Below are 16438 nucleotides of genomic sequence, written 5' to 3' on the forward strand. Positions count from 1 at the left end.
AAACTGAACAAATTTAGTCATATAGCTGAGTCCAAAGACGCTTTATTTGTAAAAATAATAAAACTCGGGATTTTAAAATATAAAAAAATCTTCCTAAGAGTTTAGTACTCTTCAGGATAGGAAATTGGAGATTGATACCATGGATTGGAACTATGCTTATTAGCCGTGTTAGCCTGAAAGTCGGGTGACGAGTGTTTTTTTTCTAGGTGGTAGGTGCTTCATGTTGAACATTCTATTTTCAAGCAAACGATAATTTGTAGTACGTGTGGGTGCTATGTTTTTTTACAGTTTATACTAAATAATGTATCATATGTAGAAAACATAAGGGAAGCCTAATGCATTGTAGTTTTCGTGGTGTAGTTGGTTATCACGTCAGTCTAACACACTGAAGGTCTCCGGTTCGAGTCCGGGCGAAAACAATTTTTTTTTAACTTTTTTGCAGTGAATCATCGTTATTAGTACACGTGCATGCATTGTTGTAGGAAAAAATACATTACTATGATAAAAGTAGTTACATTCTGCCGCTGCATCATAAAGATTGGCACGGTCGGACATGCTAGTTTTTGAGATAAAATTACTCCGGTATTAATTTCTATTAGTCAAAGCTCGTGCATTACCACGATTTTTATATACCATATAATTAGTCCTTTTAATAAGATTTTAAAATATGTGTGTTCTATTGGTTAAGTGGGTGTGTATGTGGAGCTAACAAACAAAGTTTGCTCTTATTTGCGCACCATTTTACTTTATTTTCTTGCATTAAGCAGAAAAAGGTACGTGGGACAACAGTTGAAACTGTTGCTTTATATATACTAGTCGGTTGCCCGTGCGTTGCGACGGCTTACAACAATGCCCACGTAAATTATCTATCTAAAAGATCTCAAGATTTTTTATTGATGGTCTCCGCTCTCAATATAATATTTTTTTTGATTTGGCTAATTGTTGTTATTGTTTACTCCATGCAATATGTCTTGGTACAACACGGCAAATGAAGTGAGCAATTAGAAGAGAGTTCACAACGATTGACTGAATGAACATATATTATAAAATGATATAATTCCATCATACACAGACTAAATAAGAGAAAATTTGTGAGCTCAAGTTTCTAAAATAAGTCACATGAAGTCAAACTGATAAAAAAGATAGATCAAAATATGGAGTGATTGCTAAAGTCAGGCATCAATAAAAACTGGATGTGCTCCATATAAATTATGCTACTTCGTAGCAATTACTAACGTTTAAAACCAACAAATAACCTTTCATTTTACTGTTAGTGTGACAAATCATTGTTGCTCCATCCAATTCAGCAACATCAAACACCATGTAGTCCATTGCGCCAATGTGGTTTCAGAAAACGACCTAATGCTTCCAAGAGCCAAGAACGTCATGCCGTGTTTGGCTGTAGCCTCGGCCCGTAGTGCTGGTCCGGCCCGACACAATTATATTTTTTTTGTATTTTACAAAAAACGTATATACATATATACAATTTATATTCAATATTAAAAATTTGATCATGATGTTCTACTGGTTAAACAGTTTCTTCTTCCATCAGGGCATGAGTTCAAACCCCACCTCCTTCACTATTTTTTAACATTTTACGATGATTTAATCAAATGGGCCAACGGAGGCTGGCCCAACACAGTCAGCAGGCCAGCATGACGTGCCTGGGCCATAGTTGTGGCCCGCGTGCGTCTGGCCCGTGCCGGGCCCCGCCGTTTGGCCATCTATAAGCGTGCAACAGATTAATTTGAAATAGCTATGAGGAGTTATTTGTAAAAATATGACGCGTGACGACCGTTGAAACTGGTGCTTTAAGTATAGTATAGAATATTATACTTAAAACACCAGTTTCAACGGTCCTGCGGGCCACAACTCTGGCCCAGGCACGTCATGCCAGCCTGCTGACTATATCGGGCCAGCCCATCGGCCCATTAGATTAAATCAGCGTAAAATGTTAAAAAAACGATGCAGGAGGTGGGGTTCAAACTCATACCTTGATGGAAGAAGTATGGTTGACATTGGATGAAGCTGTCTAACCAGTAGAGCATTATGCTCAGATGTTTTTAATATTGAATATAAATTGTATATATGTATATACGTTTTTTTGTAAAATAAAAAAATATAATCGTGTCGGGCCGGACCAATACTACGGGCCGAGGCTACAACCCAAGCACGACACAGCGTTCTTGACTCTTGCAAGCATTAAGTCGTTTCTGATACCACATTGACGCAATAGACTATATGGTGTTTAAGGTTGCTGAATTGGATGAAGCAACAATGATTTGTCACACTAACAGAAAAATGAAAGGTTATTTGTTGGCTTTAAATGTTAGTAATTGTTACGAAGTAGCATAATTTATATGGAGCGCATCCAGTTTTTATTGATGTCTGACTTCAGCAATCACTCCATATTTTGATCTATCTTTTTTATAAGTTTGAGTTCATGTGACTTATTTTAGAAACTTGAGCTCACAAACTTTCTCTTATTTAGTCTTTGTATGGTGAAATTATGTCATTTTATAATCTTTGTTCATTCAGTAAGTCGTTTTGAACTCTCTTCTAATTGCTCACTTCATTGGTCGTGTTGTACCAAGATATAATGCATGCAGTAAACAATAACATCAGTTAGCCAAATCAAAAAATATTATACGAAGAGCGGAGACAATTAATAAAAAAATCTTACATTTTTTTGGTGAATAGTTTACGTAGGTATTGTTAAGCCGTCGTAACGCACAGGCAATATATATATATATAGGGAAGAGGTAATGGAAGCCCTGGGCTTCCGTTAGTGGGCGAAGCCCCAGCCAGGAGACCGATCGGGTCGCGTTCGGCCCACTGGACGCCAGCCTGTGCCATTTATGCATAGGATAGCCACGTATCCCGGCTTACACGCGACATGCAGATACACACCCATAAATATGTGTATAAATGTGCATAACTCATGCATAAATGGAATCTTTGCATGCCAGGAATCGCGCGCACGAATATTTGCATGTGCTTGCCGGTTACGACTGCATAACGTTGTGATACATGATAGCGTAAACCATGCAAACGTTTAAAATCTACCACCGGATTTGAGATAAGGCAATACGTGATCTTCCTGCGCGTAAATAAAGGCGCAGTTACGGCAGGAAACTAATACAACTTTACAGCCGCGTCCACGTTCGCTCGTCCATCTGAAATATTGGCGGCGGTTAGCGGCGGCGGAAGTGAGAGGTCCGGCCGGCGATGGGCGGCGAGAAGATGTCCACCACTGGCGCTGGCGATGACATTCTGCCTGTAACATCTGTGCATAAGCCAGCAGGTACGTCTGTTTCAATGGACATGCATCCTGTAGCGTCTGCAATCGCCCCATACACAGAGGGTGTCTCTGTTACTCCTCCGGCGGCATTGAGGGCACCTGGACATATCGAAGAGCACACAAAAACAACAGACGTGGTCGGCGCAGAGAAGCACATCCCCATGAGACATATTGGGCCGCATGAACAGGACACACCTCATATTCTTCAAAGCCACGTAAGTTCTCCCATATTACGTTAAATTTGGTCACTATTGAATCGTAAATGTTAAATTTCTGTGCGCAGCCGGACAATATTGATATAAGATTGATACCTAAAGTCGGTATGACATTTAGTAACGTGGACGAGGCGTATAATTTTTATAGTCAATATGCATACGAGGTAGGATTTCCGTTGAAGAAATATAGGGAGCGGAAGAATTGTAAATGGTTGAACTGTTCAATGGAAGGAAAGAATGCTGAAAGGGTAGCTGGAAATCCAAGGATACGTAACACATGTTCGAAACGAACACAGTGCAAGGCTGGGATGAAACTTAAAAAAATCTACAATGATGCTAAAGAGAATGTTATTTCCGTTCGGATTGATCTGGTAAACTATGAGCATAATCATGAATTTTTGAAGAAAGATACAGAAAAAGGGCAATTGTAATGCAACAAAACACATGATCGTGAATATATGGAGTTCCTTAGTACGATGCAAGAAAGCAGGATTCCACAACATTGCATTATGGATTTTGTTACACAAATGCATGGTGGCCAAGAAAACGTTCCAATAACCGTGCAGGACATGAGTAACCTGTAAGTGTATTATGCATTGACAATAATTGTATTTTATATTACATAAACAATCGTAATGTGTTGAGTTAGATATAGTGCATAATCATTGCATTTTTTGACAGGAAAAAAGCATGGCAAAGGGAAAGAAATGCAAATGATGTGTCAAAGCTGTTATCTTTTTTTCATTATGCAAGAAAGATAATCCACAATTTTTTTCAGACATTCAACTGGACAAAGAAGGGAAAATTTTAAGCATATTTTGGTCCCATGCTAGCCAGCAAGCCGAGTACATTGATTTTTTTGATGCAGTTACATTTGATACTACACATAAGACTAATATGTATGATAAGCCATTAGGCATGTTTGTTGGCTCGAACCACCACCTACAATGCACAATATTTGGGTTTGCTTTACTAGGAGACGAGACAGTTGATACATTCGAGTGGGTCTTCAATACGTTCAAAACATGCATGGGATGTGACGGACCACGAGTGATGTTGACAGGTATGTTGTAATAAAATGGCTCGTAATTATTATGGCACGTACTATATGATATCATATTGGCTTGCATGATGTTATGTAAATTTATCTATTTCAGATCAAGACCCTGCCATGCCAATCGCACTTGGAAGAGTATTCCCAAACACAATACATCGATTGTGTTTGTGGCATGTGCAAAACAGGTATATGCCCCACTTGAATGAATTATATGCAAGATTTGAGGACATGGATTTCAAAACAAGGTTCCAATCTATAATACATCATCCATTGAATGAAATGGAGTTCGAGGCTGCCTAGCAAATGATGCTTGATGATTTCCAGCTACACGAGAACACCACCCTTGCCAGATTATATGAAATACGCAAAGATTGGGTACCTGCATTTTTCAAAGGAGACTATTGTGGTCTTATGGTCTCTACACAACGAAGCGAGAGCATGAACAAGTTGGTGAAGAGTGCCCACGTGGATGCAAACACACCGCTTCATCAATTTGCAAAGCAAATGATGAAGCTCCTGCATAGTAGGAAGATGAAAGAGGCCAAAGAGGCACTAGGATGCATGGTAAGTGAAAAAAATAATAAACATATGTTTTATGCTATTAAAAACAAAACAGTATTAATACTATATTGTGTAATTTGCAGGGTCAAAAGGATACAACTACATTGTATATGTTTGAAATAAGAGTTGCAAGGGCATACACTAGAGCTGTGATGACAAGGTTTCAGGAGACAGTAAAATATGCAACTGCATACCGAATAGACCGTGATACAGAGGGTGAGGAACATGATTGGGTGGTGAAACATACTACAAGATCAAATAAAATTGTTTGGGGTCAACACCAATTCAAGATAAGGGCTGATGTGGATGCCGGAAAGTATTCATGTGAGTGCAAGCATTGGGAGCATACAGGTATGTTATACTAAACGATTTTTTCTATATAAAATTATAAATTATTACGAATACATAGCTGTTTGCGATTAATATATGACATAATGTATGTTTAATCAATTATAGGTCTATTTTGTGTTCATCTTGTACGCGCTTTCATGCATCTACAAATTGAAAGGATCCCGAGTGAGTATATTTTGCAACAATACAAATACTCCGCGCATCAAGATGTGGCTTTTTCAAGAGACGATAGGAATTTGAAAGGAAAAGATGGAGAAACTAGATCATATAGACAGAAGATGTTGCTTAAAAAAGCAATGAAAGTAGTACACCATGCGAGTCTGTCTAAAGCTGGGAATGATAAAGCCCTAGAGATGATGGACGAATTATTAGGGTTATTGATGCGTGTGGAGCCTGATATAGGTACTGGTGAGAGTTGTGGCACAAGTGTGTGCGATGACATCCAGGTACGCACCTCGTGATGTTATGAATTTTGCATAATTACTTGTCGATAATGATCCATGTTTGTAATGATGATATAGGTCGAATCGTATGAAACAGAAGAAATGGCTATAGACAACTTACGCAAATTAGATGATGGGAACGAGGTATGGAACAAATCTTTATAATGTATTACATATGCTGCTCTATAAGATTTGTGTCTTCACTGGACTTTGTTTTATTTCACAGGAAATTTTAATGGGCTCTAATACAAATGAATGCAATACTAAGGATGATCAATGTAATATGCAGATATTAACATTGGAACATAACACTGACATTCGGCTGGTTGATAGTAGTTCTATGGATGTGGAAGCTAGAAAGGTGAAAACATTGCTACAATATATGATGACATACGTGAATATAAAATCTGACTTGATATCTTTGTTTTGTAGAAACTGGAATTTCATGTGGAAGGTGTAAACTTAGCAAGACCAGATAAGGCCAAGCCTAAGGGAAGAACAATCAAAAGTAGTGAGCAACAAGTTTTAAAATTGGGTGCGAAAGGAGCTAAGAAGATGAGCAGGAAATGCCAGAAATGTGGCATAGCTGATGGTCACAACAGCCGTACGTGTTTAACTGTCGAGGATAATAGGGTTCGATTGGCTAACCTATCTGGACGTAAGCGAGGACGGCCTCCTGGTTCAAGGAACAAAATCATAGCTGCAGCCCCGCAATGGAATGAGACATCAACGTCGAAAAAACGAACGGTGGATGTCGGAGATGATGATTCATCTGGTAGAGAGTAGAAGACCATAAGATACAAATATTTCCTTGTGTAAATGTGATTCCTGTGTTCATTTGACAAATTCCAGAAAGTATCATAAATATACTTGCAAACTGGCATAAACGTATGTGTAATTTGTCATAAGCTTTAACAGGTATGCAGCAAACTGACTGTACATAGACTTAGCATACATGTATGTGAAAAAATGCATAACTCTGCGTTGTGTAATGCATAAGATGGTTAGCCTGTGAACCATGACTGTACAAAAAATGACCCTGTTTGCAGTATATAACTCTGATAATGTATATAATAATGTATTGGCATATAATAATGACTATTGTATCATAAGTGTATGGACAAACATGCATAAGACCCGCAATAATTATATCGTAAACTTCGGAAAAAAACATGCATACTTCGAGGTTATTGACATAACAATATTGTACAGGAACCTGGCAGAATCAAATGCAAGAAACACACATTACTATCAAACACAGTTTGGTACAATATTCCAGTTTAGAGGTTAGCTGATCCCCAAAGTTGTCATTGACATAAACTAAGAAACGTCTACGGACTTTGCCCATAATATACACACATGACTGATCTGAAGTTTAGGGAACCATTGTATACAAAATTTATTACATGACCAAACTAAACTACATCCTTTAGACCTTGAATCTTTGGATGTCTTGGAGCAGCGATAATGCTTTGTTCTTCGGATGGAATGTGATATAATGCAGCGCAAGAGACCGTATCTCACTGGTGTTGCCCTGCAATACAAAAACACTGAGTTAGTTATACCTGTGTTCCATATGTTGCCTTGTGCCAACTATAGAATTAACTGGTAAATTTGTACGTACTGCTTCTATGTCTGACCGCAAAGATCCTTCGTCGCATTGATAAAATAGAATGTAACCCATGACATAAAACCCACAGTCATTGGATCCAGCTGCCATGTTAGGACAATTTGGGCACAAGTCAATTGTGAAGTTACCAAACTTGGGAAAGCATGTCCTGGGTCGTACATGTTGTATTGCTTTGTTTAATCTGCTCATAATAACCTTAGCCCATGGTAACTTTCTGCCACCTGAGCCCAAATGTGCAAAATGATAGTCCTTCCATGTAGTTCCACCAAGTGTTGGTCCATATGGGTTGGAATCTAAAATATGAATGCACTTCTTGACCTTGTTGACAACATACAATGTCCAATGCCCCCTGCTTACCATGGGGACCATGATCTGACCGTGTAAAAAAAGCATAAAATGAATAGTGTAACTTACAAAAGCATAACAATGTGATATGTTCCATTTAAAAGAAATTATGTTTGGATTATGAAATACGATTGTTACCGCTTTGCATTGGTCCAATTCATCTGTCTCAGGCAATGAATTGTCTAGAAGTGTGTGGAGTACAGATTCATCAAAAGGTTGAGGGTTGCGACTGTGTCGTTCCTGTTCCTCAAAGTTGAGTAGTGACTGCAATAAACGATATAAATGGAGTGAGTGTACTTGGGTTCATCTAATTTGTATATGAAAATGGTGTATGTAAGTTACGATAGTTTACCCCAACATTAACATCAAGAATCAAATTGTTCGAACTCATGGAAGTCTGCTGATTTTTTGCATCATCAATAACACATTGGATGAAACACTGCATGAATACATTGTCGAGACACTTCCCATCGGCAAAAGATTCATATATGTCAGAACATGTCGCTGAATATTCACCATAATCTATTATGGTCCTGGGGAATTTTTTATATCAATTAGAGAGGTCACGTAAAACTACCAGCATATAAACAAATTTAGATTTAGTATGAACTTCATACCTGCCGGTGTCAGATTGCAGACCACACAAATATTCGCGTAGAGCTAACACAGTTTGCATCTTCGAATCAAGAGAAGCCTGGCCAACCTGTGGAGTGTTTGTAGCTGGGTCGGTTTCAACATAAACCTAAGTATATATATGAAAATATACATAAAACTCTGTGAACAATTTTGACAACTATAAAGAAAATGAAAATTACTGAGCTGACATAAAGTGTAATATACGTATGTGGAATGAAGTGTCATAAACTGGCATAAAATTAATGAGCTGACATTATTGATACAGATCAAGAGACAGAAATATTCTTGCAAACTGCATAAATGTATGTGTAATTTATCATAGGCAGCTAACAGTTATATAAAAACTGCATGCACATCTACTTAGCATACATGTATGTGTAAATATGCATAACACTGATTTGTATCATGCATAACCTATTTAGACTGTGAAGCATGACTGTACAAAATCTGTGAACAGTTGAAAACTACAAAGAAAATGTAAATTACTGAGCTGACATGTTCAGATGGAGTCTGATCAAAGCATGGACCACTGTCAGGCAAGTCTGTTTCTGCCGCTTGTTGTACGCCGCCAGTAGACTAACAATGATGGTATAAATGGATTACAAATTTAGTAAACTGCTAATGAGAATATAGAAAAACCACGAGGGGGTTTACTCATACCTTGATTTGCGGAGTCGCATCAAATATCGGCGCGTCAGGATCCATGTGTGGTGTTGCTTTAGGAGTGACGTTTGTATTGGTCGGCATGTTCTTGCCACCGTCACCATGTTTACCCTGAAAAAATTGTAATGGTTATATGCTATTTACATAAAACGATGAATACAACCCTATAATGAAAAAATACAATTAATAAGAAAAACATTACCACTGAGGTTGTAGGTGTTTTGTTCTGTTTCGTTATATTTGTATGAACCAGTGGATCAATATCAGCTTCATCGGGGCAACTTTCTAATAGTACACGAATATGTTGTTGCCTTAACAGTAATTCATGTACCTATGTGTCTGTAAACTGCGTATCCTGCTGAGAAACTAGAGTAGACATATCGGGTACAGTTGGGGGGGCCGGACACGTACATCCTTCTGTACGTGTCATGTAAACAAAAAAAACATTGTTTAAAATAATGGCATCAAAAACGATATCGATAAATGATTGCATAACTTTTTTATATTGACGTAAAGACATTAAACTGACTAACCAGCTGTCTGGGGAAGAATATCATCTGATTTTGATGTGGTTTTCTGCACATCATAAGCATCTTCGTTGTCACTCGCCTCAGCACGGAGGACCTCATCAATTAACTCGCCAAAAACATCAGATAGATTGTATTGTTTCTCAACAATCTGCTGAAGAGTCTGTTTAATAACTGAACACGCCTTACCAACCTCCGCATCAAAATGTGACAGCTTCTCTATGAAACTCAGGCGGTGGCGGGATGGAAGCTGATTCAGCTTGCTTGATATCAAATCCCTGATGAGCGGGAGTTCGATGTGAATTGAGTGCTGTCTAGATGGGTCAGGACGAGGTACATCAAAAGTGTTGGTCCTGGTCTTATGCTATTGTAAATTAAAAATTATTAAGTAAATGTATAGCATATCACTGAATATTATGTTGAAATTCTATGACAAACAAATATATAAATAGAATCATGCCTTGAATTGTGCTTCAACGGGTGGTACAGCTGTGTAGCAGGTCTCTGAGGAGTTTCAGAACTAAAAAAAGGCGTGAAAGATGGAGTAAAACTTATACAAACATATTAAATTGATAAATGAGATTCATATGTTTAATAGAAATGCAAAAAAACATCACAAATATGCTTACAAACGGGCATAAAGGTATGTGAACGTTATCATATGCATGTAAAAAATGATTGACACATAAAAAAATACCGAGCAATGTCCAAATGCTTCTTCTCCTTTGTGTATCTTGCCCTTGTCAGCTCTTGTCAGGGCTTGAATAATATTCCTATCAAAGTATTTGATTCGTGGTGTTCCACGTTTGTTCTGGGGTGCCGCTGAGTCATGCAGATGATCCAAATAATACAGCTGCAAAAGGCATAACATGAGTCATTATAAGACATAACAAAAGCATAATCTACGTGTATATGGATTTTGCATACAAGATTATGGGTACATATAACAGACAAAAAAAAGATATGCTTACAAGAATAACGATGGAACATCCATAGATGGTTGTAGAAACGTTCGTAACGCTCCTAGTATGCCACTTCTTGGCAGCTTGGCATAAATCATTGAAAATAAGCTGGCACCAGTCCATCTGGTGGAAACGATCCATCTCCTCGGTTAAAAGAACCTCATGGTTTGTTATTCCCCAGCTGGCAGTAGGGAACAACAACCTATTGAACAATATCAAGAAAAAGCATCTGATGCTTAAATCATCGTCAGAACCTTTCCTCAAACGATCTTGAAGAGCTGTAACCCTAAAATCTTCTTTCAATAGACCAAGTTCAGCTCTTAAATTGTTGGCAGCAACAGCTTCATCGATGCCCAATGCAGTTCCTCCCCCAGCATTCGGTAACCCCAAAATTAGGTGCACCGTATCCTTTGTAATTTTCAGCTCCTTTCTAGGGCCAGCTCGAATTGTCATGTCATTGTGGTCGAGCTTTTCCATCAGCCAAGCTAAGTGTGATCTGCTGCCGAGTGCGTCCAGTCTCATATCAAGAATACTAGAAAATCCCCTACGTGCAATTGCTTGTTGCTGTCTGTCATTTAATATATGTATGCTTACTAACACATCTTGGGGGTTGCATCTGACGTTAAGCCTCTGCTGAAAAAAATATAAAATGAATATTGTAAACATTTACATCTGCATAATCGCAACACAATGTTTAACTCAGACATCAAGACAACATGATTTCACGCATAAAATGATATATTGCCATAGACATAAATCTCTAACCTGTCGGGGGGGGCACTGCTTTCCTCCGCTTAGTGACTACCTTCTTCAAAACTTTCCCAGGACTGTCGTCCAAGTTACGCTTCTTGGATAATGGCATAAAGTCATCATCCTCATCAGCAGCATGCCTTGTTTCGGGTCTAACAGTCCCCGCCGGAGCACGGGGTATGTCAACGCTGAAGCACTCCTGAGTAGACTGGATTATGGTCTGTTTTGGATTGGAAGGAGGTCGGTCTACGTTCTTCATGTCTGATGTTCCTGCCAAATGAAACAACACATATACATAAAATATGTAAAGGATCAAAAAAAATAAGCGCAAGTCAATTCAGTTCAGTTCATGACCATGCATTCCATTAGATCCCAACATATCGTGCAACATCACTACTAAATTGTAAATTGCATAGTTCTATCAGCAAAGCAGCATAACACAATATTGTAAATTGCATAAACTTGTGAGACTAACTTGATCAAAAAAATCTGCTCTTATGCGACATCCAATTAATGTATAACCTGGTTATTTCGTGTGAGCTGGCCCAAATTGAACAACAATATGTTTTATGGCATAATGTATTGATGTATGTATCATACTTCTGTCAACAAATCAGCATAAACAAAGTATTGTAAACTGCATAAACGTGTGATAGATTGCATAGTATACATTTGTGTCTCCATTTAACTATAAATTTATAATGTATTGGTATTTGATAAATCAAGCAATTGGCAAAATAATAATGTGAACTCTATTTACGATTCAGATTGTAAGAGTTAAAGGTTGATGGCTTACCGGAATGTGGATGGGCCTGGAGGGCGGCTGAATTCGAGACACCTCTGCAGGGGACAACCCAATGCGACGCGGGGCTGTGTCAAATGCGTTGGGGACTCGACGTTGGGGACGGAGCTCGCGACGGGGTAGGGGACTCGGCGTTCGACCGCCGCGGTGGAGAAGATCGAGGTCTCGGTCTCTGCCGAGTAGAAGAACGCAGGGGCGGCACAACCGCCTCCGCGATTCCGGGTCCCTTGCCGGAGACGAAGAACAAGGCCACGGCGTGTATGCGGCGGAGAAGGCGAGTGCGGGTCTCTGCGGTGGTGAAGGAGAATGCGACGGCGGGGGAACTGCGGGGGAGAATCTTAATGCTCACGGCAGCGATTAGTCTAGGGTTCGCCGGGCGTGGAGGAGAAGCAGCATACGACGGCGGATTTGGCTAGGGTTCGGCGGCAGCGATAGTTACGGGAGAGATGAGCTGAGAAAATGAAAGCTCGGTTCCTTGATTCGTGGGCCCGGTAGACGTAAGCTGTCCAGATTGCGGGGACACGATCTTTTCATGGGCCCGGATGCCGCGAGACGTGCGCACACCAAAAGAGTGTAAACGGTAACAAAATTGAGCATAACTCGTATTTATAATTGACGTAACTATGTATTACAGTCAACCAGTAAAGCGTGCGCGCCGGTCAGAGCACCTGGTCGGTTTCTGGTCGGGGCTTCCATTAGTTAGAGAGAGCCTAGGGCTCTAAATACTATATGTATATATATATATATATATATATATATATATATATATATATATATATATATATATATATATATATATATATATATATATATATATATATTTCGTGTCCGTGTATAGGCCATTTCATGTCCGCTTGGGTCCTATCTATGACCACTCGTGGGCCACGACCTCGGCATAAATCCGACCTGATATATCGAGTCGTGTTGTGCTGACACTAAATTATTTCGGACCATACTGTATCCGTTTCTTACCCACCCGGATTATTATCCGGTCTCGTCCTGTATCCGTCCCGAATCTTAACTACCTGTATCCGATCTCGTATCCGAGAGAAATATATTAGGGTAGAATACAGGATGACCCTGTATCCGGCTGTATCCGTCCCGTTTTCATCCCTACATGTACGCGTCTTGCTTGTGTCGTAACGAAAGAGTAAATTACAGTTTTTAACCTTAAGTCACATGTCGGTCCGGTTCTCAACTCCATCTACAGATAATGTGCTCCTTGAATTATCGAAACTGAACAAATTTAGTCATATAGCTGAGTTCAAAGATGTTTTATTTGTAAAAATAATAAAACTCCGGTTTAGAGTAAAAAAAATCTTCCTAAGAGTTCAGTACTCTTTGAGATTGGAAATTGGAGATTGATACCATGGATTGGAACTATGCTTATTAGCCGTGTTAGCCTGAAAAGTCGGGTGACGAGTGTTTTTTTTTTGGCTAGGTGGTAGGTGCTTCATGTTGAACATTCTATTTTCAAGCAAACTATAAATTGTAGTACGTGCGCGTGCTATGTTTTTTTTAAAGTTTATACTAAATAATGTATCATATGTTATAAAAATAAGGGAAGCCTAATGCATCGTAGTTTTCGTGGTGTAGTTGGTTATCACGTCAGTCTAACACACTGAAGGTCTCCGGTTCGAGTCCGGGCGAAAACAAAAGATATTTTTTTTACTTTTTTGCATTGAATTATCGTTATTAGTACACGTGCGCATTGTTGTAGGAAAAAAACATGACTATTATAAAAGTAGTTACATTCTGCCGCTGCATCATAAAGATTGGCACGGTCGAACATGCTAGTTTTTGAGATAAAATTACTCCGGTACTAACTTCTATTAGTCAAAGCTCGTGCATTGTCACGATTTCTATATATTATATAATTAACCTTTTTAATAAGACTTTAAAATATGTGTGCTCTATTGGTTGAGTGAGTGTGTATGTGGAGCCAACAAACAAAGTTTGCTCTTATTTGCGCATCATTTTACTTTATTTCTTGTATTAAGCAGAAAAAGGTACGTGGGACAATAGTTGAAACTGTTGCTTTATATATATATATATATATATATATATATATATATATATATATATATATATATATATATATATATATATATATATATATATATATATATATATATATATATATATATATATATATATATATATATTGTCGGGGACCATAATTAGGGGTACCCTCAAGGCTCCTAATTCTCAGCTGGTAACCCCCGTCAGCATAAAGCTGCAAAGGCCTGATGGGTGCGATTAAGTCAGGGATCGGTCCATTCGAGGGACTCGATCACGCCTCGCCCGAGCCTAACCTCGGACAAGGGCAGCCGACCCCGGAGGATCTCTGCCTCGCCCGAGGCCCACCTCCAGCGGCTAACGTATTTCCGGCTCGCCCGAGGCCCTGTCTTCGCCAAGAAGCAACCCTGACCAAATCGCCGCGCCGACCGACCAAATCGCATGAGCATTTAATGCAAAGGTGGCCTGACGCCTTTATCCTGACGCGCGCCCTTCAACCGACAGAGCCGAAGTGACCGCCGTCACTTCGCCGCTCCACTAACCGGCCTGACAGAAAGACAGCGCCGCCTGCGCCGCTCCGACTGCGGTGCCACTTGACAGAGTGAGGCTGACAGGCAGTCAGGCCCGGCCGCAGGCGCCATAGGAAGCTCCGCTTCGCCCGACCCAGGGCTCGAACTCGGGCTAAGCCTCGGAAGACGGCGAACTCCGCTTCGCCCGACCCAGGGCTCGGACTCGGGCTAAGTCCCGGAAGACGGCGAACTCCGCTCCGCCCGACCCAGGGCTTGGACTCGGGCTAAGTCCCGGAAGACGGCGAACTCCGCTCCGCCCGACCAGGGGCTCGGACTCGGGCTAAGTCCCGGAAGACGGCGAACTCCGCTCCGCCCGACCCAGGGCTCGGACTTGGGCTCAGCCCCAGAAGACGACGAACTCCGCTTCGCCCGACCCCAGGGCTCGGACTCCGCCCTGGCCTCAGCCGACGGTCTCCGCCTCGCCCGACCCAGGGGCTCGGACTCGACCTCGGCCACGGAAGACAGACTCGACCTCGGCTTCGGAGGAGCTTCCACATCGCCCAACCTAGGGCGCAGACCAGCCACGTCAACAGGAGGCGCCATCATCACCCTACCCCAAGCTGACTCGGGCCACGGGGAACAAGACCGGCGTCCCATCTGGCTCGCTCCGCCAGATAGGCAATGATGGCGCCCCGCATACTCTGTGACGACGGCGGCTCTCAGCCCCCTTACGGAAGCAAGAGGACGTCAGCAAGGACTCAACAGCTCCGACAGCTGTCCCTCCGCCAGGCTCCAGCGCTCCTCCGACGGCCACGACATCACACCAGCTGGGTGCCAAAATCTCTTCGGCTGCCACAACGGCATGTACTTAGGGCGCTAGCTCTCCTCCGCTAGACACGTAGCACTCTACTACACCCCCCATTGTACACCTGGATCCTCTCCTTACGCCTATAAAAGGAAGGACCAGGGCCCTCTTAGAGAGGGTTGGCCGCGCGGGGATGAGGACGAGACAGGCGCTCGCGTGAGGCCGCTCGCTCCATCTCCCGTGTGGACGCTTGTAACCCCCTACTGCAAGCGCACCCGACCTGGGCGCGGGACGAACACGAAGGCCGCGGGATTTCCACCTCTCTCACGCCCATCTCTGGCCACCTCACTTCCCCCCTTCGCGCTCGGCCTCGCGCCGACCCATCTGGGCTGGGGCACGCGGCGACATTTCACTCGTCGGCTTAGGGACCCCCCGGTCTCGAAACGCCGACAGTTGGCGCGCCAGGTAGGGGCCTGCTGCGTGTTGACGAATAGCTTCCCGTCAAGCTCCAGATGGGCAGTCTCCAGCAACCTCTCCGACCCGGGACGGTGCTCCGTTTCTGGAGCCTTGAGTTCATGTCCCTCGACGGCGGCTACGACATGATACTCCTTCCACCGCCGGACGACAGCGACAATGGCGGCCGACAGCCCACCCGCCGGCGGCGGAATCGACGACGTCTTCCCCGCGTGGTGGAAGAACAGCATTCGAGCTCGCCCCGTCCTCTCCCCCGCCAACGAAGGAGGAGGCAGGGCAACTAAGGCCAAGCGGGAGGCAGCGCCTCGTCGGCTGTCGAGCGAGTCGACGGCCCCAGCGCCCCAACGGGGGGCGCGTCGGGCATCGACCTCGCGTTTGAGACGAAGGC

The 16438-nt window shown here is 41.9% G+C and overlaps 1 long non-coding RNA gene and 2 other non-coding genes across 3 annotated transcripts; 2 read left to right on the forward strand and 1 right to left on the reverse strand.

The window, feature by feature from the left end:
- Positions 1–345: 345 nt before the first annotated feature.
- TRNAV-AAC (transfer RNA valine (anticodon AAC)) lies at positions 346–419 on the forward strand. The gene has a single exon. It is a non-coding gene; the product is annotated as a tRNA-Val (tRNA).
- Positions 420–7740: 7321 nt separating this feature from the next.
- LOC109944580 (uncharacterized) lies at positions 7741–8280 on the reverse strand. Its single transcript, XR_002267672.1, has 3 exons — positions 8256–8280; positions 8042–8167; positions 7741–7930 (listed from the first exon to the last, which is right to left on the reverse strand). It is a non-coding gene; the product is annotated as an uncharacterized lncRNA (long non-coding RNA).
- A 5544-nt stretch (positions 8281–13824) lies between these two features.
- TRNAV-AAC (transfer RNA valine (anticodon AAC)) lies at positions 13825–13898 on the forward strand. The gene has a single exon. It is a non-coding gene; the product is annotated as a tRNA-Val (tRNA).
- The last annotated feature ends 2540 nt before the right edge of the window (positions 13899–16438 follow it).

Source organism: Zea mays, chromosome 2 (assembly GCF_902167145.1).
Source record: "Zea mays cultivar B73 chromosome 2, Zm-B73-REFERENCE-NAM-5.0, whole genome shotgun sequence".
In the NCBI taxonomy this organism is placed as follows: Eukaryota; Viridiplantae; Streptophyta; class Magnoliopsida; order Poales; family Poaceae; genus Zea; species Zea mays.